This window comes from Apium graveolens, chromosome 3, assembly GCF_009905375.1.
Source record: "Apium graveolens cultivar Ventura chromosome 3, ASM990537v1, whole genome shotgun sequence".
NCBI lineage: Eukaryota > Viridiplantae > Streptophyta > Magnoliopsida > Apiales > Apiaceae > Apium > Apium graveolens.
In genome coordinates this window covers 282968388-282992847 of record NC_133649.1, presented here as the reverse complement: position 1 = coordinate 282992847, position 24460 = coordinate 282968388, and positions in this window count along the sequence as shown.

Sequence of the window (24460 nt, the reverse complement as noted above, 5' to 3'; positions counted from 1 at the left end):
TTATAGGGTTAAATTTAGGTTATTGGGCTGGTTTATTGTTCAGCTCTTCAGTTTCCCTGTTTTGTGTTTAGCTCTTGGCTTTTGTGCCATTGTGTTGCTATTTTTGGTTTCTGAGGATAGTAAGAAGTGAGGAAAGAGGTTGGAAGGTTGTGTTGCAACCCTATCCACCACTTGTTGGTTTATTTGAGATTTTGAGCAAGAGTTGGAAGGTTTGGATAATTTTACGTTAACTTTTCTTTGTGTTATTATTATTTGAGATAATAAGCAAGATTATGTGATAATCATGTTGTATGTGTTAATATGATAGCAAGTTTATGATATTTTGAAAGGGGATGATGCTTGAGAATTTTGATATACTAAAGAATTGCTACATATTTGACACAATGCTTGACAGATTATTATATATATGTTGCTTGTTTCTTACCAGAATAATGGCACCAAAGAGAAAGAGTAATTTAGGAGAGGATCGTACCGAGAGCCGTACAGATCCAGCGATTGTGCAGATGTTGGGACTGATGCAGCAACATATGTGGCATCTTACGCAGCAGCAACAGCAACAGCAGCAACAGTAACAACAAGCAGCAGCACCAAGCAGCAGCACCACCTGCGGTAACTTTTACGCAATTTAAGCTATGAAACCACCTGAGTTCAAGGGAAGTGCTGACCCCGTGGAAGCCAATGCATGGCTTAAAGAGATTGAGAAGGCTTTTGACTTAGTTGGAGCAGGAGCTTAACAGAAAACCAAATTTTCCAGCTACTTTATGAAGGGTGAGGTGAATTATTGGTGGGAATCCACGCGAGCGTTGGAAGGAGGCGAGTTTGTAACTTGGGAGAGGTTTATAAAGCTGTTCCTGGAGAATTATTTCCCGAGGTACATGAAGAATCAAATGGAGAGCAAGTTCTTGAACCTGACACAAGGTGATCTCACTGTAGCGGAATATGAAGCCAAGTTTACTGAATTGGCAAGGTTTCTGCCAGATCAGGTTGATACAGATGAAAAGAAAGCAAGAAGGTTTGAGCAGGGATTGAAATTTTGGATTCAGAATAAAGTGGCTATGTTTGAGTTGATTTTATATGTGGAAGTGGTTCAGAAAGCGATGGTAATCGAAAGTAGAAGTGATATGTCTCAGAAAGGAAATGATGGGAATAAAAGGAAAATAGAAACCTCAGGAGGAGGCCAGCAGCAAGGTAATTTCCAGGGCTGTTTTAATAAAAGGCCAGAGTTTCAGGATAATAAGAGTGTGGGATTCAAGAAACCACAACTAGGGAATGGAGGACAGGGCAACCGTTTCCAGAATTTAAATCAGCTGAGGCCCAATCGTCCACCGACGACAGATTGCAAGTTTTGTGGTAGAAGGCACTTTGGGATTTGTAAGGCTAATGTGTTGTGTTTTAAGTGCAATCAGAAGGGACACTATGCTAATGACACTACACCATAGAATGCATATAGCAACAACAAAAATTTATTGCCTAAAGCTCTTTTTATGTTGCAGTAGAAAATATGGCAACAAATATGAAAAATTTTGGCGTTGCATCCGGTGGTGATGCAATAGAGGTCCTATAACAATGTTTTAAGCCATGTATAGCAACAACACAACATCATTGCCATAAACAATATTTAGCAACAAGATTTATTTTACAGCAACACAGTTAAATCATTATAATAGCTATTTTTGTCAGCAAAATAACCACCTTAAGGCAATATTATTTGGTCCAATTGCAATGAAATTTAGGTAAAATTTGACAAATGTTGCAACATTTTTGAACCAATTGCAATATTTTATAGCTGATGTAATTGTTAATGGCAACATATTTGGATACAATTGCAATAATATTTTTTTAAAAAAAATGGTAGGATCTTATTGTAAATAAGCAAGCCAGGCATTTATTATGCCACAAAACCAAACAATTTCATTCAAAGGTACCATGACCAATTCAAAAGCAGCTCTCAGGCTGTCCCAACATCATCAAAAAAACATCATAATTTAAGTCTAATAGAAAATGAATTCAAGAAAGGAACGCTAATACAAAAGTGCAAATAGCTACACCAAATTAAGTAATAAACAAAACTAATAGTAATCTTCATTAAGTTTCTTCGCTTCCAAATATCATTTATCTACCAAGTTATTCTATTTTCCGGCCAAATTCATCCGGAGATATCATATGCAGTAGGGTAGGCAAGCTTCTCTGTCTCCTCGTTCAACTTATAGCAGCAATCTTATGACGGGGAACATGTCCTACAAACACAAACTCAAATATGTAATCTTACTGTCTGATAAGGAATGTGTCCCCTGCACAGGTTTGTAAACCATTTACAAATTGTTGAACCTTGTACTAACTAACAGGTGTTAGGTGTTGATATATACCTTTGTTTTGTGCTATCACAACATAGTTCTAAACTTATACGCTACAAGTATTAACATGATACAACTTCATAAATACACCTTATGCAGATAAAACCAAAACATATATGTGAATTACTAGTTTCAACTTTATACCTCAGAAGTTCGCTTCTTGATAGTTGCCTCCAAGAAATGAATAACTCTTTGCCTCTTTGCAATGAATAACTTGCGATCCCTTTCTTAGCTGATGCCTGAACAAACACAGGTAAAGAATAAGCTAATGGAAGGTCCTGGGTGGCTGGGTATGTTCATGCCGTGGGGTACTGCAGTCCTGCACCAGTATAATTCCCATAGGAAAAATGGCTTCCCTGTGTAGGAAAGCTTGTCATCCATCAGATTCTTGCAGTGAGACATAGATAAGTTACTTCTGCAATTAGCAAAAATGAAACTGTAATCCTCGATTATTTACAAAAATGAAAAAAGATAACCAGGAATGTTAACCTAAGCACTAAATGCCATAAACAGTATGCAGAGATTTAAAGCTTTGATAGTATTTATAACCAACTTCCGGAGTGTATCCATACACCTGAACCAAAAGAGAAAATCAGTTCAAGCTACCCTGAATAAGTCTGAATCATTTGTATCGTAATCACAATCAGCATACATCAGTTGGTGTAGCCTATGTAACTATGACATTGACTTCTTTTAGTTATACAAAATACTTTCAACATCAACCTTACCCAACAAGGAGAGATGAATAGGTTAAACATTACCCATTTATTTATACATATATAATTCCAAAGCATCATATACGACTAATATAAGGTTCTACCAAGTAATGCTGGAATGGAAATATACAGATTTTATATTAAAGTTTTGGCAAAGCCTAAGATAATTCTGCTATGTACCAAAGCAAAGAGAAGATGAAGATGCAACAATATGGTAGGTCTCACTGTTTGGTTCTGGTATTGTTTCCGCTACAAGGCCATGCCACTCCAATGCTTCAGCTTGGAAGTGTTCTTCATTCCAGGGGCTTTGCCATTACAATAGCACACACTAAAGTCAACCCTTCTAATATTATTAATCATCCTCATTTCGACTTTCTATTTTTATCAGACAACACACATTATTCTGACAAATCGGGTGCTCCTAATATTGAAGACATACACATTATTCTACAGACTCCACGTATTTGACAAATTGTTACTCTGAAATGCCTAATCGATTGAAGAAAAATATACACAATCCATATCAAATTGAAGAAGAATTGTTTCTCTGAAATCCTAATGATTCTAATCAACACATCAATGATTTATAATATTAATGTTTGAAAACTCATGATACACACAAAAACACAATGACTCGATTGACGAAGAATATACACAACCCATATCAAATTGAGCCCAATCGAATTGAAAAAAGAGGAACATATATGCTCGGATAAATAAGAAGATACACAATCGATTCGGGAAAACACTAATATATGTTTATCGAACATATATGCTCGATAAAACATAAGAACACTAATAATGAACAGAAAAAAGAACATTCACAATCAATTTGGGGGGGGGGAGAATTTGAGGTTGATGTTTAACCTGTTGCAGCCTAAATCTCGAGACCAACATTTAGATCATGATTTTTCCTCCATCTTGAATATTCTTGATCTCTCCCTCTCTCTCTTTCTCTCGCGTCTGTGTGTCTTGAGGCAGTGCTGTGTTCTTTTTTCTTTTTGCTTTTTTGTTTCCTTATTTTTAATAATTTTGGTTAGCCCGGTAAAAGTGTTATCTAAAATTTTTGAGAAGCCCGCCAATTCTTTAGGCCCAAAATTTGGGTTTATCGCAACATCTTAAAAAAATCATTGCAATAGAATGCTAGTTTTTAACTCCCTCCATTTTTTAGACATCATCTGCAACGCCTTTAAAAATCCTTGCAATACATGTATTATATATTCCCATTTGCAACACTTTTTGACAAATTTTTGAAAATGTGGTTGCAATAGCCAATCTATGGTGTAGTGTGAGTGTCGGAATCAGACTCCAGCTCAGAAATCCGGGATAGTGTGTTTTAAATTTGGGAAGATGGGGCATATTGCCAGAGACTGCCAGATAACTGATCCAGCAGCTAATGTGGCAAGGATTGAAGGACCACTAGCAAAGAACCAGCCAAAGGCCAGGATAATTAACATGACTATGAAGGATGCTGTTCAGAGTTCTTATGTGGTTGCAGGTATGCTTCCAGTCAACTCCGTACATGCTAAAGTTTTAATTGATTCTGGAGCTACAAGGTCATCTATTTCTCAAGATTTTGTTGATAAACTGCATTGCAAAGTTGAATTGTTAGAACATGCGTTAATGATAGAATTAGCTAATCAGAATCAAGTTCCCGTCGACCGAGTGTGTCCGAGGTGTGATATTGAGATAGGAGGACATCATTTTTATGCCAACTTAATACCTTTTAAGTTGAGAGAATTTGATGTTATCTTAGGAATGGATTGGTTGTCAGAGAATAATGCTCAGGTTGATTATAAGAATAGGAAAGTGAATCTTCAGACATTGGATAATAAGAAGAATGTGATATTTCAAGGGAGTAAGCATGAAAAGAAGTTCTTAACGATAGCTCAACCAAAGAAGTTATTGCGTCAGAATTGTGAGGCGTATTTGGCCCATGTGATGGACACCAGCAAAGAAGTTCTAGCACCAGAAGCAATTCCAGTTGTCAATGAATTTCTAGATGTCTTTCCAGATGATCTTCCAGGGTTACCTCCCGACAGAGAGATTGAGTTTGCGATTGATTTAGCACCCGGAATAGAACTAATTCCTAATGCTCCATATCGAATGACACCAGTAGAGATGAAAGAGTTGGCAACTCAACTGCAAGATCTTTTGGAGAAAGGAGTTATAAGACCCAGTGTATCTCCGTGGGGCACACCAGTGTTGTTTTTCAAGAAGAAAGACGGAAGTATGCGACTGTGTATTGACTATCGAGAATTGAATAAGCTGACTAATAAAAACAAGTATATGTTGCCAAGGATTGATGATTTGTTCGACCAACTGAAAGGAGTTGTATGGTTTTCTAAGATTGATTTAAGGTCCGGATATCATGAACTGAAAATCAAGTCAGAGACATTCTGAAGACACCATTCCTAACCAGATATTGGCATTATGAGTTCTTGGTGATGGCATTTGGATTAACCAACGCACCAGCAACTTTCATGGACCTAATGAATCGAGTGTTCAAAAAGTATTTGGATAAATTTGTGATTGTGTTCATAGACGACATTTTGATTTATTCCAAGACAGAGGAAGAGCATGCAGAGCATTTGAGGATAGTTCTGGAGACACTACGACAGAAGAAATTGTACGCAAAGTTTTCCAAGTGTGAATTTTGGTTAAAAGAAGTACGATTTCTTGGGCACGCGATTAGTAATACAGGAGTGGAAGTGGATCCGTCAAAGATTGAAGATATAATCAACTGGGAGAGACCAAAAACACCAAAAGAAGTAAGAAGTTTCATAGGACTGACAGGTTACTACAGAATATTCGTGCAAGATTTTGCGAAGATAGCTATGCCATTGACAAAGCTCACCAGAAAGAACCAGAAGTTCGAATGGGATGATAAGTGCAAAGAGAGTATCCAGCAATTAAAGAACAGATTAGTATCTTTTCCAGTGCTAGTCTTACCGGATGACCAAGGAAACTTCGTAATCTACACTGACGCGCCGTATAAAGGATTGGGATGTGTTTTGATGTAGCATGACAAAGTGATAGCCTACGCTTAAAGAGAGTTGAAACCTCATGAAGAGAAGTATCCAACTCATGATCTGGAATTGGAAGCTATATAGTGTTTGTATTGAAGATATGGAGGCATTATCTGTATGGAGAGAAGTGTGAGATCTATACAGACCACAAGAGTTTAAAGTATATTTTCACCCAAAAGGAATTGAACATGAGGCAGAGAAGATGGCTCGAATTGATCAAGGACTATGACTGTACCATCAACTATCATCCAGGAAAAATAAATATGGTGGCGGATGCTCTGAGCAGAAAAGAAAGATTAAACATGATCACTTCATCTAAGGAATTAATCAAGGAATTTGAGAAGCTTGAAATTGAGGTCAGTACTTCAAGTATGTCTACAGATATATTGTGTGCTATAACTTTTCAACCAGATTTATTGGAGAAAATAAGAAGATGTCAGGAAGAAGTGATGAGTCATGAACAAGAAGAGTTGACAGGAGAAGAGAAAGGGAGTCAAAAGGACGATAAAGGAATCTTGAGATTTTCTTCTAAAATATGGATACCCAATGTAGCCGAGCTGAAAGATGAAATTCTTCGAGACGCTCACAACTCCAGCTATTCAATTCATCCCGGAAGTACAAAGATGTATAGAGATTTAAGAGAAAACTTTTGGTGGCCAAGCATGAAGAAGGAAATTTCTGAATGGGTGAGTAAGTGTTACACTTGCCAGCGAGTCAAAGTAGAACATCAAAGACCCAGTGGACTAATACAACCATTGGACATTCTAGAATGGAAGTGGGAACATCTTGCGATGTATTTTGTAGTTGGATTACCAAGGACCAAGGCAAATCATGATGCTATTTGGGTTTTTATTTGCCGTTTGACGAAGTCAGCGCATTTTTTTCCTATCAACAAAAGATTCTCATTAGATTAATTAGTTCGGTTATACCTGAATGAGATTGTGGTTCGACATAGAGTTCTAGTATCCATAGTTTCAGTTAGATACCCTCAATTTAATTCAAGATTTTGGAGAAGTTTTCAAGATTGTCTCGGAACGAAACTGAATATGAGTACCGCGTATCATCCGCAGACAGATGGTCAAAGTGAAAGGACGATTCAGACTATTGAAGACATGTTGAGAGTGTGTGTTCTAGATTTTGAAGGAAGTTGGGACGAACATTTGTCATTAGTCGAATCCTCCTACAATAACAGTTATCATGCCAGTATTGGAATGCCTCCTTACGAAGCTTTATACGGGAGAAGATGCAGATCTCTAATATGTTGGGAAGAAGTGGGTGAGAGAAAGATATTGGGTCCAGAATTGATCCATCAGACAAAAGAGAAAGTAGAGCTCATTCAGAAAAGATTAGTGGCAACTCAAGATCGTCAACGTAAATATGCTGATCCTACCAGAAAAGATATGGAATTTGAAGTTAGAGAAGCAGTGCTATTAAAGATTTCACCTTGGAAAGGTTTATCAAGATTTGGGAAGAAAGGAAAGCTAAGTCCGCGTTATGTTGGCCCTTTCGAGATTTTGAGGCGTGTGGGAAAGGTCGCTTACGAGCTAGCCTTACTACCAAAAATGCAGCATATCCACAACGTGTTCTATGTGGCAATGTTAAAGTGTTATTTTCCTAATTCGAATCATGTGATAGAATACGAGCCAATCGAGATTCAGCCAGATTTGTCTTTTGCAGAGCAACCAGTACATATTTTAGACCAGCAGGAGAAAGTGCTTAGGAATAAATCTGTGTCTTTAGTACGAGTCTTATGGAGGAATCCCAAGGTTAAAGAGTCGACTTGGGAGTTGGAAAGTGAAATGCGATCCAAGTATCCTCACTTGTTTTCCTAGGCTGATTCTTAGGGCAGAATCTTGTTAAGGGGGAGGGATGTAATATCCGGGAAAAAAATATATGTGAATATTTTGTGTTAATTAAATAAATATAATGTGTTTTATGAGTTTAAACTGATTATTGCTATGATGTTACGTGTTATAATGGCTATCTGTGGCCCCGCAAGGACCATACAATTTTTCGAGTAATTGTTATGTGTTTAAACTGCATTTATATGAATCGATCTGCAATCGGGACTCGTATTTATTTTCATTTTTTATCCAGGTACTCGTTTTATCTCATTTTATGTGCATTTTAGTATATTTTATGTGTTTTCGGGGTTTTCAAGTAATTTAGGAATCATTTCTATTTTTCAAAAATAAACAAAACTGGACCCTACTGGGACGTCAAAGCCCACAAAATTCATGTTTTTAGTTTATAAAATTATACGTATTTTAATTACCCAATATTGTTGCATTTTTGAATTATTCCCAATTTTTGGGAAATTTTGATATAAATTTAGTATTTTATTGCTTTTAAAATTATTCCCCTTAATTATTATTTTGGGGCTTTATTATTTTAATTATGGGAATAAAAACACCCTTATTTGATTTTGGGTATTTATTTTCCAGATATTATACATAGCAGATTTTATTATTTTACTTTATTTTTTATTTCATTTTATTTTCAGAAAATAGAATAACTCAAGAACAAATATTGGGGGTGAAAATTCTTTTCGAACCTTTGATTGATGATTTTGGATTGACCAGGGAACTAAATCAAACGCTCCACACACCAAAATGATCCTTGTTTCAAGCTCTATCTGTTGATATCAACATCTTGATCTGAGGTGAAGTATTTATAAAATCGATTTTTAGTGTTTTTGGTTTGAATTTGTTTTGGATTTTGTTGATATTTGACTTATTTTGATGTTACAACTAGCTTTAGGATGATCTATAAAATTGATTGGTGTACTTGGTTGACTCGTTGTAGTTCAGGATTGATGAAACTAAATTTTTGGTTTTCACCGGATTTTTAATTTGATTTTTCGGTTTGTATGTGTTATTTTTGATTGTTTTGATGGTTGTATAAGATTATAGATATCCTGGGCTTTATTTTGGTATGTAATACGCTGATTTTAGTTGAGTATTCAATGATTCCGAATTTTCGCCGGTTTGCTTGGCCGGATTTTGTATTTTTGCTGGAAAATTAGACTCAAGTGATGTTCTTGATTTCTGGGTTGACGTAACTGTTCAGGGTGTGATTTGGGATCGATTTCGTACTGAAATCGATCGAAACGGAGAGGTCTGGAGGTGTTTGGGGTGTCGTCGGGGATTCGTCGGACTTCGGCGAAGTCGCCGGTTTCTGGGACAAACCCAGATTCCGGTCGACATTCAACTGGAGTTCTTGGTGACCTGGTTGAAGTCCCCAACCCGACCGGGTTGGTTTAATTCTAACCCGGGTTTGATTCTTAGAAACCCTAAACCCCAAATTATATTCTGTTTCTGAATTTCTTTTTAAAATTTATTCAAAAATTCTTTTTCTTATTTTCAAAAATCAATTATTTTATTTTCAAAAATCATTTGCTTATTATTTTAAATCCTAAAAAATTATTTACTTAATTATTTTAAATCCTAAAATTATTTTCTTTTATTATTTTCAAAAATTAATTTGATTTAATTATTTATAATTTATTTTAGTTAATTATTTATGAGTTTAATTAATTGATTAAATCATTTAATCAATTAATTTTATTTATAAATAGTTAAATAAATGTAAAATATTTATAATTAATTCTAATAATTCCTAAAAATTATTTTAAGCTTTTAAAATTATATTTTGGTATTTAAAAATCAATTAATATTATTTTTAATTGATTTAATTCTATTTAATTCTTATTTTATTCGTAATAAATAAACCGTTCGGCCGTTTAATACGAAACGAACACGTATAGACTCAGAAAAACATTACGTTTCCAATAAAAATACTTTTTAGACCTAATTTCTTTTATATTGCAATGTCTTTTGATTTGTGAGTCAGTCTGAGCCGGTATTTGATTGATAAACACTATTATTGATCTGATTTCAGTTCTGAACGTACTGAGACTTATCTTTTGACTATCTGATTTATATGTTACATGAAATATGTGATTACGTGATATATGAATAACATGATTACGTGTTACGTGATATGCATGCTATCTGTTTACAGTTTTAAAATGCCATGATTAGTTATAAACGATCGAGTAGACGTCAAGACGTATAGTTACGTCGATTGAGTTTGGTTATGTCAATTAATATAGTCCTTTTGTTTATAGAATCGAGTAGCAAGGAGTGCAGTCAAGTGTTAGATGGAAATGGTAGCCAACAGCTATAAGCCAGGGTTATAATAAAAAGTTATCGAGCATACCAGGCAAGTATACCTACCTTCACTTATTGTTCAAGTGATATTATTATGAACCCTATTGTGCAAGTACTCCTCAACCTACTTATAATATAGTTTCAAGTATCTATACCTTCATTTATCGTTCAAATGATAATTATTATGACTCTATTATTCAAATTTCTATATTGTTCTAAAATTCGAATAGTTAAACGTTTTTACATTTCGCTACAAATTCCTCTATACAATGAAACTTTGAATTGAGGTTAGCGAATAACTAATTATTCTAGTTATTTCGCCATTGTTGTTGAGATAACTCTGGACCATGAGAAATGGGGAGTTATGTGGTTAAGGATGCCAATTGATTCGACTCCTTTGATTGAAAATTGTTTTTTGGATTGGATGGTTGCGTAAGAGGCCGTGGCGGCGGTCCAGTGTGAGCTATGTGTTATACAGGATATAACACCTTGCTAGGCCGATGTGTGCCTTGGGTACCCTTTTGTTTAGTCGGATATGCTTCGGCATACCAGTGTTGCTCCACGGCTGATCACCGGCGGCAACACACCGTCGTTCGAGGATTCCAGTCCAAAACAAAAATAAATAAACAAGTGTTGTTATTATCAAATCTTATATCAGTTTTGATACTGATCAGGTATTGATATTTGCTTTTATTCTTCAGATATATTGTTATTGTTATTTTAAATCATAAGTTGTATACTGCTTGCTGAGCATTTCTTTCGCTCATACTTGTTTCATATCCCGACTCTTTCAGCTAGGCGAGAGCAGCCTTGAGTTCCAGGTTTGACCAGGAGTTGTGTGCTTGTAGATAGTTTGGTGTGTTTCCAGGTAGGCTGTTTGGGACGCTTGATTAGTCTAGAGGTTTGAAATAAAATTTGAATAGTCTAAAAAACTAAATAGACTTATGGATTGTAATAACATTTGGTTTGTTTTAGTGCATCTTTCACACTATAACTTGTGATTGATCCAGTTGCATGCAAGGGGTCATATTTATTATTTTGTTCCGCTGTGCCTATTTTAGTTTTGTTTATCGTATAGTGACCCCCAAATCTAGACCCCGGGTTTGAAGGGCGTCATAAAGATTGTCCTACAGAAATAGGAGGTGGCTAAAGAAGGGTGATATGTGATCATACAACTAGAGGTAGTCCTTTGTAAGGTCTAGATATAATCATATCAACATGATTTATATCATGAAAAGTATACTATAAATGTTGAAAGAAATAAATCAGTATTTAAATTAAATGCTGAGAAAATAATACCAGTATTTATACCTTGTGAGTTCACAATTAGGCTCACAATAGATACTGTGGTTATGACAGTTGTTTTTCATCAATAATGAGAACCTCCATTTTAATTGGAGAGGATTTGATCAGGTTACTGTCATGTACCATGATCTCAAACCTTGTTCTTCTTATAAAGAACTAAGAATATGTTTATTGAAAGCTACCATAGAGTCTTCAGTAAAAACTGATGAAACCTATGTGTCTCTGTTAGTATCATTAAGATCTACCTCAGAAAGTAGTCTCTAACCAACTAAATGTTGATTCTGAGTGGTTAACATAGTTCAAGAATTATGTCACTTGATTTTTGGCAACATTTTAGAAAAAAATTCGAGTGTTTCAGTTGTGAGAAGAAATTTAAGATGTAAGATATATAACTTTAAGAATTGAGTGTGAGCAACGTTCTTGAATTGAAAAGAAGGTCTTAAAAGTATGTCTTGAAAAGACATGTATGAATAGTTAAGTACACTCAAAGATAATACTCCTCATTGATTAAGAATTAAATCTTCCATAAATTTCTTCTTCAACAGTAGTTACTTCTTGTGGTGCTTAATCGGTACTGAAGTTGTCACATGAATTTAAACAGAGATTAGTTTATTCACATGCACTATTAAGAATATCTGAAGTTTAGCATGCATAATTATTTGGATTTAACATTTAAAAACATCCAAGCACACACACAAGAAAGTAAAAAAATAATCACTTAGAAAGCAAAAAGGCTTAAACATTTTCATTAATAACGAAGAAGATGAATACAAAGCAGAATTATAAGATAGTCCTAACACAAGCTAGAAACTATTCCTGGAAACTATCCTATCTTTAACTTATTCAGAGCTTCTTGCTTATTTATGGCTCTGCGGTGATAAATTCTCGAGATAGTCTTTGCGAGAGAAATAATTTCCTCTTGCAACTCAAGTCTCTCTCGCTCAGCCTCTTCGGCTAAGCGTTCATCCTCAAGAGTGATTTCCATCTGAAATAATTGAAGATTCGCTCATTGATCACTTGACAACTCCTCGTAAACTGAGGATGGAACATCACAAGAACTGAATATTTGATCGTTAATCTTGACTCTACGTCCCCAGGGGTCATAATAGACACAACCCTTTTCGAACTTGAAAGATGGAAAGTAAATCCCAGCATTATTACGAGTAGTAAACAAATATTGAGCCATGAACATTTAAGTAGCTGTGTTTAAAAAGTCTTGAGATATGAGCGTTTAAAGTGAAAAATCAGTGAGAAGCTTTTGAGAGTGAAGGGTTGTATTTATAGAATAGAAGGTAGAAACTGAAGAGACTCTTTGATTAACCATGTAATAATATTTCATAATGCAAATACACGATTACGTGTATCTAGTTAAACAAAAAGTAATCTCACTTTTCAGATTCCTATTTCTAATGTAAATACTCAAGTATTACAAGATACTTGCATCAGTAGCTAACCCATTTAAGCAATTAAAAGATATTCCACTCACTCACTGATTAATTAAAAATACTATTAATAATTTATTTCGAATAAATTCAAAATAATTAATGAAGTATAACAGTTAATCATGGTTTGACCATTATCAGTATTTTAATTACTACTATCAGGATTTATCAACTGCCGACATAAACTATTAGTCAAAACAATTTTAACTAATAACAGAGTTTATAAGCATAATCAGTAGTTCAACATGCAATTTTTATATAAGATCATTTAGCACAATTTGCATGTTATTATGGCATCAAACATTTAGCAAAAAAATCAGTATCTAGCAAGTACTAACACATATCAGAGTTTGAGAATTGTCCTAATATCATTCCCAATTCATTCACCAATCTTGTGAATGTGGCTTTATAGAGAGGCTTGGTGAATATATCTGCTACTTGCTGATATATTGGAACAAAAACCAATTCCACTATACCAGCTTCCACATGTTCCCTTATGAAATGGTATCTGATGCTGATGTGCTTAGTCAATGAATGTTGCACTAGATTTCCTGTGATTGCAATAGCACTTTGATTATCATAATATATAGGAATAGAAGAATTGTCTAACCCATAATCCAGCAGCTGATTCTTCATCCATAAAATCTGAGCACAATAGCTTCCTGCAATAATGTATTCTGCTTCTGTAGTTGATGTGGAAATTGACTTTTGTTTCTTGCTATACTAAGAAACCAATCTGCCACCAAGAAACTGGCAGCTTCCAGAAGTGCTTTTCTTGTCTAATTTGCATCATACAAAATTAGCATCTGAATATCCAATTAGCTTAAAGTCTGAATCTCTAGGTGATAGGGATAAAATAAACCTTGACTTTGTTATAATAATTATTCATGATTTAGGCTGTGGCGAAGCCCATTAAGAAGATGTATGACATTCAGACCAAGAAGGTCAACACATTGATCAGGCCTGATGGACCAGTTTAGGCCTGATGGAACAAAGAAGGCCCAGAAGGCCCAACTAGCCCTAAATATTTACTATATCCGTAGTTAATAGATATGGGAAAATTCAGCTATTAAGATAAGTTCTAATGAGCATATAAATCCTTGTAGAATAGCCTCGAAGGGACCTAGCTGAATAAGGAATCAACTTCCTACCTCCTAGGACTCCAAAGTCCATTCAATTTCTAAGATTTTCCCACCAAGTCTTCTAGACCTATTCTAATTCAAGGTGTTCCACGCCTATATAAAGGGTCTCACCCCCACCAAATAGAACTACGTTTTTTGACTTGATCCTTGGCAATCAGCAAGGTATGTAGGCATCTTGTTAAGAAAGATCGAGTCACGAGACACAAGAGCAGTCAAATCGAGCCTCGAAGTTCACGAACCCTAGTAATATATACAGCAATTAATACACCCTAGTTTTTAATCCATAATATTTGGCGCCGTTTGTGGGAAACCTGGACAACAACCATGGCGAGAACACGGAGTGGAAACAGCGCCCCTGAATGAACACCAGCTGGGATGACTCAAGCGATCTCGTCAACAGTGGAGATAACTCCGCATTCGACCTATGCCGCCACCCATGGAGGAGTCCAGGTAAGGGCTAATGAGCCTCTGCCACAAGGGACGAATTCCCCGGCTCCTCAGGGATGAATTCCCAACTTCAGCAGCTACATGCACCTGTGAATCCTCGACCCATTGGGTATGAGTATTCCACTATTGTGATCACTAATCCCTCTTATGGGATGCCCCTATACCCCGAGGTTGGAGGAAGTGGACATGCTAATCGGAGTGAAACACAAGGGTAGAGGCCACAATATATACGAGGTTTGGCCCCTATCCCGGAGGATCAAGAGTTCTCTGGTCCTTACACTAAGAGAGACTCTGAATCATCGGATGATGATGTGGCCCCAAGAAGAAGGCGAGATGGTAAAGAGCCAATACCTGATGGTCACCAGCGTCCTAGTAGCACCCGAGGGACGTATCCCCAAGAAGTGCAGGATAGAATCCGGGCTCACGAGGCCGAGATTCAAAGGCTAAAGCGCGACCTGGAGGCGCACCTGACCCCCAGACCCCACTACCTCTAAGCGGGAGAAATCCTCCTCCAATCATAGACTGGATGGTCCACTACAGAGAAGGACTGCTTTCCCCAGGGCTGATCCAAATAATCTTCTGCCCCTGGGAAATCCTGATGATCCTACTCCACCATTCACTGAAGAAATAATGAGCGCCCATATCTCAAAAAAGTTTAAGATGCCCGCCATCAAAGCTTATGATGGCACTGGAGATCCCGCTAATCATATTAGGACATTCTCTAATGCACTTTTGCTTCAGCCCGTGAATGACGCTATCAAGTGTCGGGCCTTTCCTCAAACCCTGTCGGGAATGACTCAAAGATGGTATAGCCGTTTGCCCCAGAATTCTATCGGGTCCTTCAAAGAACTAAGTCAGGCTTTTATTAAGCAATTCATCAGTGGGAGAGTGCATGAGAAAAGTTTAGCATGCCTCATGAGCCTTGTGTAGGGAGCGAAGGAGTCCTTGAGAGATTATCTAAATCATTTCACCAAGGAAGCTTTAAAAGTACCTGACCTTGATGACAAGGTAGCTATGATAACACTGCAATAAGAAACTAGGGACGAGTTCTCCAAGATGTTATTGGCCAAGCGCCCCCTTGAGAGTATGTTACAACTTCAAGATAGGGCCGGAAAATACATCAAAGTGGAGGAAAGTATGAGGAAGACGGTAGTGAATAACGAGCCCGCTGGAGGTAAGAAACGAAAAACTGATCTGGAGTATATTGTTAAGCACAAGTATCCTAGAACTGAGAAAAGCAATGATTCAACCCCAAAGAAGGGAGGACCTGGACACAAGTTCACTGAATATGCTAAGTTGAATGCTCCTAGAAGCCAGATCTTGATGGAAATTGGGAAGGATAGAGAGGTTCGTTGGCCTCAGCCTCTGAAGGCTAATCCTACTAAGCTAGATAAGAGTAAATATTGCATATTTCACAAGGATGCAGGTCATGACACCGATGAGTGTAGACAGTTGAAAGATGAAATAGAATTCCTCATTCGAAAAGGAAGGTTGAGCAAGTACACTGGTGATCGAAGAGATAGGAATAACAATGGGAGGAATAACAATGGGAGAAAGAACTTTGATGATCGTAGGAGGGACCAAGACGATCAGGGGCGAAATACCCAGCCTAGGGGACCGGTGATTAATGCAATTTTTGGAGGGCCACGTCCCCGAGGGCCTAAGATAAATATTATCTTTGGAGGACCAACTGCTGCTGGTTTATCCAAAAACTCAAGGAAAGCATATACTAGAGAAGTTATGCATATTATTGGGGAAGCCCCGAAGAAGGCTAGGACAGGAGTAACAATGGCATTTGATGATTTTGACCTGGAGGGTGTGAAATTTCCTTATGATGACCCGTTAGTCATAACACTGATAACAGGGAACAACCCGGTGAAGAGGGTCCTTGTAGATAATGGTGCCTCGGTGGACATCTTGCTCCATGATACCTTTTTAAGGATGGGTTACAATGATTCTCAATTAACCCCGACCGATATGCCGATATATAGATTTGCAGGAGTGGAATGCCTCGTGGAAGGGATAATTAATTTACCAACGACCATAGGTCAGGAACTAAAACAAGCAACGCAGATGTTGGACTTTATAGTGGTAAAGGCTAGTTCGACTTACAACCCGATCATGGGAAGAATAGGGATACATGCCTTCAAGGCATTCCCTTCTTCCTATCATTCAGTTATGAAGTTTCCCACCCGGAATGGGATTGGAGAAGAAAGTGGAGATCAAAAGATGGCAAGAAGTTGTTATGTGGCCTCTCTTAGGGCAGATGGAGTTGGGGGCAGGTTCTGCCTATTGAAGACCTCGATATCCGTGAGAATGATGAGAAAAGGGGGAAGCGGGTAGAAGACTTGGTTCCAATTCCTTTGGCTCCCGAGGATCCTGAGAAGGTGACTTTTGTTGGAGCAACACTAGAGGAGCCCCTTAGAGGGAAGTTGGTGAAATTTTTACAAGCAAATAGTGATGTGTTTGCATGGTCGGTAGCTGATATGCCAGGCATAGTCCCAGAACTGATTACTCACAAGTTGAATGTGGATCCAAATCAAAAGACTGTAAAGCAAAAGAAAAGATTTTTTGCTCCAGAGAGGCAAGAAGCAATTAAACAAGAAGTAGAGAAGCTCTTAAGGCTGGTTTCATTGAGGAAATACAATTTCCGGAATGGTTAGCAAACCCTGTGATGGTAAAGAAGGCTTATGGAAAATGGAGAATGTGTGTGGATTTCACCGATCAGAATGACATATGCCCGAAGGACTGTTTCCCGTTGCCAAGGATAGATACATTGATAGATGCTACTGCTGGTCATGAGATGCTGAGCTTCATGGATGGATTCAGTGGATATAATTAGATCAAGATGCACAAGGATGACATCCCAAAGGTATCATTCATTATTGACTTTGGAATTTTTTGTTATCTTTTTATGGCATTTGGACTCAAGAATGCAGGAGCCACTTATCAAAGGTTGGTAAATAAGATTTATAAAGATCTTATTGGTAAGACCATGGAAGTTTATGTCGATGACATGCTAGTCAAGAGTGTTAGGAATATATGTGCATTAGTTTGATGATATGTTTAACAAAATACTTAAGTAGAAGTTTAGTGTTTGTAGCCTCAACGGATAAGACCACTTTGGCTATCCGTTGATGGTGCAGCTTTACTTAGAAATAAGTCTAGTGTTGTAGCACATTTCAGTCTCTGTATTTAAGATATAATTCTTAGAAGTTGAGAGAAAATATAAGTCATGTTGACTACTAGAAGATATGCAAATAAGAAGGCCAATTGTAAATATTTCATGTCTTGTAATTTTGTATAAATGAAGTGGTATCAACGGATATCTTAAAGACCTTCAACGGATGAGAAACAAAGCTTCAACGGATGTCTCTAAAGCTACAACGGATAGAGCTTCAACTGCTAACACATCAACGGATAAAGCCATCAACAGATGAAGGCTTCAACGGATGTTCTGTTAAATAGCAGTTGATAAGTGGTAGTTGTAACAGCAGACAGAGGCACATGGGTTGACAGAGATAACTGAAATGTGGAAGCCTAATTTCAGGAACATCAGAATAAGCAGCCGTTCTACTCTAGTACAAAGAGGCAATAGTCAACAAAGTACTTGAGTGATATGGAGAAGAAACAAGTGGAGAACTTATTTTATTATTGTATTTTTATCTTTGTCTTCACTTGTACACTTGGTGATATATAAACCAAGTAGCAGCTAGTAATTAGATAAGAATTTTTCCAGTGCTGTTTAGAAAAATCTTGAGAGAAAAATTATCTAGTTTGTACTAGGACGCAGCTGTGATCAACATCTAGAATCACAGATTTTCTGAAATACCATCTCTGGTGGAACGACAATCCACCAGAAAAGTTTTTAAGGTCTTTTGTGTTCTTTACATTAGTGCTTGAATATATATCTGTCTGTATTAGCTTAAAGCAATTCACACACTTGTTTATCTTGAACACAAAGCCTTTAAAACTGCTCAAAACTTGAAAAAGTTTTGAGATTTACATTCAACCCCCCTTCTGTAAATCTCATTGTTAGTCCACTAGGAATAACAAAGAGTCTGGTAAAGACTGACCTTATAACCCATTTAAGGGAAGCTTTTGAGGTCCTGAGATACCACAAAATGATGCTGAACCCAGCAAAGTGTGCTTTTGGAGTAGGGTTTGGAAAGTTTTTGGGACTGATGGTCTCCAAAAGAGGAATCGAGGCCAATCCTAATAAAATAAAGGCAATTTTGGACATGAAACCCCCAAAAACTATCAAAGATGTTCAAAAGCTCACTGGAAGGGTTGCTGCGTTGGGACGGTTCATCTCCAAATCTGGAGACAAGTGCTTGTCATTCTTCAAATCTTTGAAAAAAGTGAAAGATTTCGTATGGACTAAGGAAAGCCAGAAGGCATTTGAAGAATTAAAGAAATATATAGCTCAAGCCCTATTATTGGCCAAGACGGCTCTGAATGAAACTTTATACTTGTACTTGGCCGTTTCAGAAAATGCTTTGAGCGCTGTATTGGTTAAGGATGAACTTAAAGTCCAAAAACCCATATACTATGTTAGCAAGATTCTGCATGAAGCTGAGTTGAATTATTCGACTATTGAGAAGTTTGCTTTAGCTTTAGTAATGGCCTCAAGGAAGTTGCGCCCTTACTTCCAGACTCATAAAATTGAAGTGCTTTCAAATCAGCCCTTGAGAAATATTATTCATAGTCCCAAAGCTAGTGGGAGACTAATTAAGTGGGCAATAGAATTGAGAGAATTTGACATCATGTACAAGCCACGAATGACAATAAAATCCCATGCATTGGCTGACTTCATGGTGGAATGTACCATACCCAACCAAGAAGTCGGGGGGCAAGAAGATACTATACCTCAAAATAAAGAAGGTGATAAAGTAGACAAAGAAAACAAAGAAAAGGACGTTAAGGAGAAGGAATATTGGGTTCTCTATTTTGATGGAGCATCAAAAACAAATTCAAGCGGAGCCGGGCTAGTTTTACAAAGCCCCGATGGGTTCTTGATTGAATATGCTATGAAGCTAGACTTATCAACTACAAATAATGAAGCAGAATATGAAGCTCTAATAGCTGGCCTCGGTCTAGCAGGGACATTGAGAGTCAAGAACTTAAAAGTCTGTGGAGACTCGAAGTTGGTCGTATCCCAGGTCAAAGGAGAGTTTGAGGCAAGGGATGATATAATGGCTAAGTATGTCTGCCTAGTAAGGGCTGTGATGACTCAATTTGATGAATTCCATGTTGAGCACATCCCGATGAGGAAAATGCTAAGGCAGATGCATTATCTAGGTTTGCTTCGTCAGAGATAGAGGAAAGTTCAGGAAGTGTATATTTCCATATTTTGAAAACACGGAGCATTGATGTTTAGCTCATAGCTCCTATAGGGCTGGGGACGTCATGGATAGATCCTATCAAGGCCTACATGTAGATTCACAACTGGAGCAACTCCCTTTATGTTAGCATATGAGGATGAAGCGGTTGTTCCTGTAGAAATATCACATTCGTCTCCCAGGATCCAAGCTTTCAATGCTGAGGAAAATGAGGAGGGGAAAAGATTAGCCCTGGATCTAATTGATGAAGTACGAGATGAGGCACATACAAAGATAGTGGAATATCAGAAAAAGGCTTCATTCTACTACAACCTAAGGGTTAAAGAAAGGTTCTTCAAGCAAGGTGACTTGGTTATGAGGAAGGTGGAAGCTTCCGGTGTTGGGCAGAAAGGAAAACTTGCCCCAAATTGGGAGGGGCCGTACAAGGTCAAAAGTGTTCAAGAGAGAGGAACCTACAAACTGGAGACTAAGGATGGTTTTGAAGTCCCAAGGACTTGGCATGCACAAAACCTGAAGATTTACTATGTGTAAAATGGTTGAGCACGACTCTCACTTGTCAAAATGACAAGTAGGTTGAAAAGCTCCTTGAAGCTTTGCTTGCTCAGGATTTCATGTTTTGGTGTTATAAGGCTACTCTTTATAGTTTGAGGTTTATTAAGACTTTTGTATAGGATGGATCCCAAAAGTTTATGAAATTTAGAAAGTTTCCAAAATATGTTTTAAATCCCTATGGCATGACAAGTAAACTAAGTGCATGAGATAAAAGCATAAAGTTTGATAAATAAGCCAGGCTCAAATAAGCAATACAAAGTTTGATAAATAAAGATAGTCTCAAAGACAAAGTAAAATAAATAAGCTACGCAGGGCTAGAAAAGCTCTAAGGAGCGGAGGTGCCCTCGGCATCCATATCATCATCTCCGCCGCTCTCACTGGATGTCTCAGTGGTCCCGGAGGAAGAAGAGCTGTGATCACCTGCTGAAGGCTGAGAAGATGACTCGGGAGAAGGAAGAAGTGGGTCCTGAGGAGCACGATCCAAGACAATCACTCGAGTGTGTAACCTCTGTAGTAAAGCCTCGTTGTCAGGACACACATATTCCGCTGGGTTAATATCGGGACAAGCCTCGTTCACGGTCCCAAGGGTCGTGTCCCAGCCAGTCCTAAAAAACCCAAGGAACATCGAGTCTTCCCTCACCCTCATAGACTGAGTAAACTCCTCCAAGTCCAAATAATTATCGATCGCCCTGTCCTTCTCAGCCTTCAACACGACCAGCTCAACGTTCGATTCTCTAAGCTCCTCCTCCTTATGCTTCAACTTCCTCTCCAAAGCAGCGTACTTCCTTTGCTGCTTCCTAAGAGCATTATCAGCCTTATCCGAGGCCTTCTTCCATGAGTCAGCTTGCCTCACAACAGCTTGGAAGTAAGTATTAGACTGAAACAAAACAATAAACAAAGATGTAAGGAAAGCGAATAATACAAGTATATAAAAAGAGGTAGGATTTTAAGAAAGGATCATACCGAGGCTGAAGACCGAGCACCCGTGAGTTTTACCCTCTCCAAGTCTGATCCAGCCACGATGTCGGTGAAATCCTTAGGGGTCATACTGTGGTAGGACCAATCCCACGCATGCTTTGTGGATCCAACCACAGTGTCCCCTCGACGAAATCCCCAAAGAGGCTGGAAGGAACCAGTGGTAACAGAAGCAGGTCCAGCAACAGAATTGGCGACATTTGGGGCTTCAGTTCCCCCAGAAGAAGCCTCCACCATAGGCTCCTTGTGCTTCCTTAAGAAGCTAGGCTCCAAAGCCTTTCCCCGGGTGTCCAATCCCACAAGTCGAGCCTTCTTCATCCTCGCAGTTTCTTCAACGACAGGCACATTATCCTCGTTGATTTCCTTAGCAGCTGCAAAGATAAAAGAGAAACAAAAATAAGTGGCGTTAATAATGCATGAAAGAAAGTAAAAGCAAGAAGGGAAGAAAAATACCCTGAGCAGAAACTGAGGAGAGCCCCACTTGGATAAGGGAAAACTCCTCTAATAGAGTCCAGCTGGGAGTGGCACCATTATCCCGAATGAGCTCATTATAGATCATAGTCTCCTCAGGGGTTAGGTGAATGGATTTGAGGCTACCTTCGCTAACCTTCCTGAAGGAAGATCTTAAGAGGGTGCCCCAATTCCCATTCTCCCACTTTAACCTGACAAAACTACTCCTCCAGTGTTGGTTATTGTTGGGAATGGAAGCACTATTGAATATATGTTTACATTTGGGCCATTGTTTAATATAGACCTAACCACAGATACTTTGAGAACAGTTATAACACTGAAAGATTTTCCTAAAGACTGCTACTGAGAAAGGAAAACCTCCCCAAAGACACGAGACCATAAAGCATAAAATATTTCTCCAAGCATTTGGAGGAAGCTGACAGGGATTAATTTGCAAGTCTGCCTGTAAGTGGGGAATGAAATCATGGAAAGGAAACCTAAACCCAGCATTAAGGGCGTCTGTATAAATGAATAGAGTGTCGGGTTTCCAGTGGCAAGTACGATCACTACCATCAACGGGAACTAGCCTAAGAGGAGGACGAACATTATAGAGTGCATTCATTTTATCAAAATCTATGTTGTGCCAAGTATTACAATAATCGAATGAATCTAGATGTGCATTGGAGGGGTATTCATCCCCCCTAGTGTTAATCATGTCTAGTAATGACATATCAGAAGAACGAATTTCGATATCATTACCTCGTTTTGAAGAAGAGGCAATCTTACCCACTCTCTCAGAACTCTTGTCTGCCATTGATGGAAGAAAAGAACTTGAAACCTTGAAAGGAGAGGAAGAAGGTCAGAAAAGCCTGTAGGATTGCCGGCAAACTTCTAAAATATTATTGGAGAGGAGAGGAGTGTTTGAGAGGTGAGGGAGAGTGAAATGAGAAGTGTGAGCGAAATCACACTCCCCCTCACTCTTATATAGACTCCCCAGCTTGCAAATGGGGATAGAAAAGCCCATTTGGACCCAAAAAACAGAAGGATCTAGAGATTTTTGGGAATAAAAAGTTGGTTTAAATATATATATTTGAAGGGATTCTGGAAGAATCCAGAAAATTTGGAAGTTAAAATGATAAACATGAAAAAAAACTTCTTCAGAATTCCAGAATATTCTGGAATGTGGATTTGAAAAAAAATAAAAGCCCAAACAATATTTTGGGCCTGAAGAATACAGGAAGCCCAATACAGGGCCCAAACCCAGAGTATTTCAAAGAATAGGCCCAATTGAGGTTAAAGCCCAGAAGGAAGGGCCCGGATAATAAAGGCCCAATTAAAAAAAGCCTAGTAAGGAGGCCCAAACCCACAAAAATGTATTATTATATAAAAAAAAATCCAGACCAAAGTCGATCAGGATCTTTAATATATTCCTGGTCGAAACCATGCGCTCGAAATTACCCACGACAAGGAAATAATGAAGGCATTATTCGGTCAAAATTCAAAGCAGTAAAAAAAATCCTGACCAAAATTCGGTCAGGATCTTGGTCAAGAGTTTCTGCCCAAAATAATATATGTATTTAAAAATAATATATATATATATATATATATATATATATATATATCCTGGCCGAAATTCGACCAGGTACCCTAGTCGAAATATCCTACTCGAAATGGGCTTCGACCAGGCCTAATGGGCCTTTAATTCGGTCAAGATTAGGGTCAAAAAAGTATATATATGAAAAATCCTGGCCGAAATTCGACCAGGATTTTTAGTCGACATATCCTGCTCGAAAGAGGCTTCGACTAGGGCATATTGAAGCTTTATTCTGTTACGACCGGCATTTTGTGTAATATTATTTGTGAACTTTTTATAATATTAGAGCCGAATATAAATATACTTAATGATTGTACGTTTGTGTGAATGAAAATTTCTGCATTATAAATTTGCTTTATGTAGAATATGATTTTTCAAAGCAAGAGTTTATTTATTTCCCTTATTTTTGATTTATAAGGAATATTCTAAACCTTGGAAAATTTTCTTTTAAAAGTTATTTCATTCACAAATTTCAAAAGTGATCTCATAAAATTTCTAAAAATCCAAGTTATTTTATGGTGTAAATTTTATAATTTTTGAACTTGTATTTTATTTTATAAAAATAAATCTTTGAAAATTTATTTGTTAATAATTAGCAAATTACATAGAAACCCTTGCATGCAAATCACTCTTCCATTCTATTAAAGGGCAAATGAGACATTTCCTACCCCACTAACTCACATTTTGTTAGCCAAATTACCACATTAACCTTGCATGCAAAATGGCCTAACTTTAGCTAGAGGTTATTCTTGTACATTCTCATTTCCACTCATTTCTTTTACTCAATCAAAAGCATAAAACCAAGCACAAAATATGAGAATCATTTCATTCACTCCACACTCCACCCTCATCTCACCTCCCTCCCCTCCCTCTCCTCCTTGCTCTCGGCCGAGAACCCCCTCCCCACTCCCTTCTATTTTTTTTGATTCCATTCTCATCT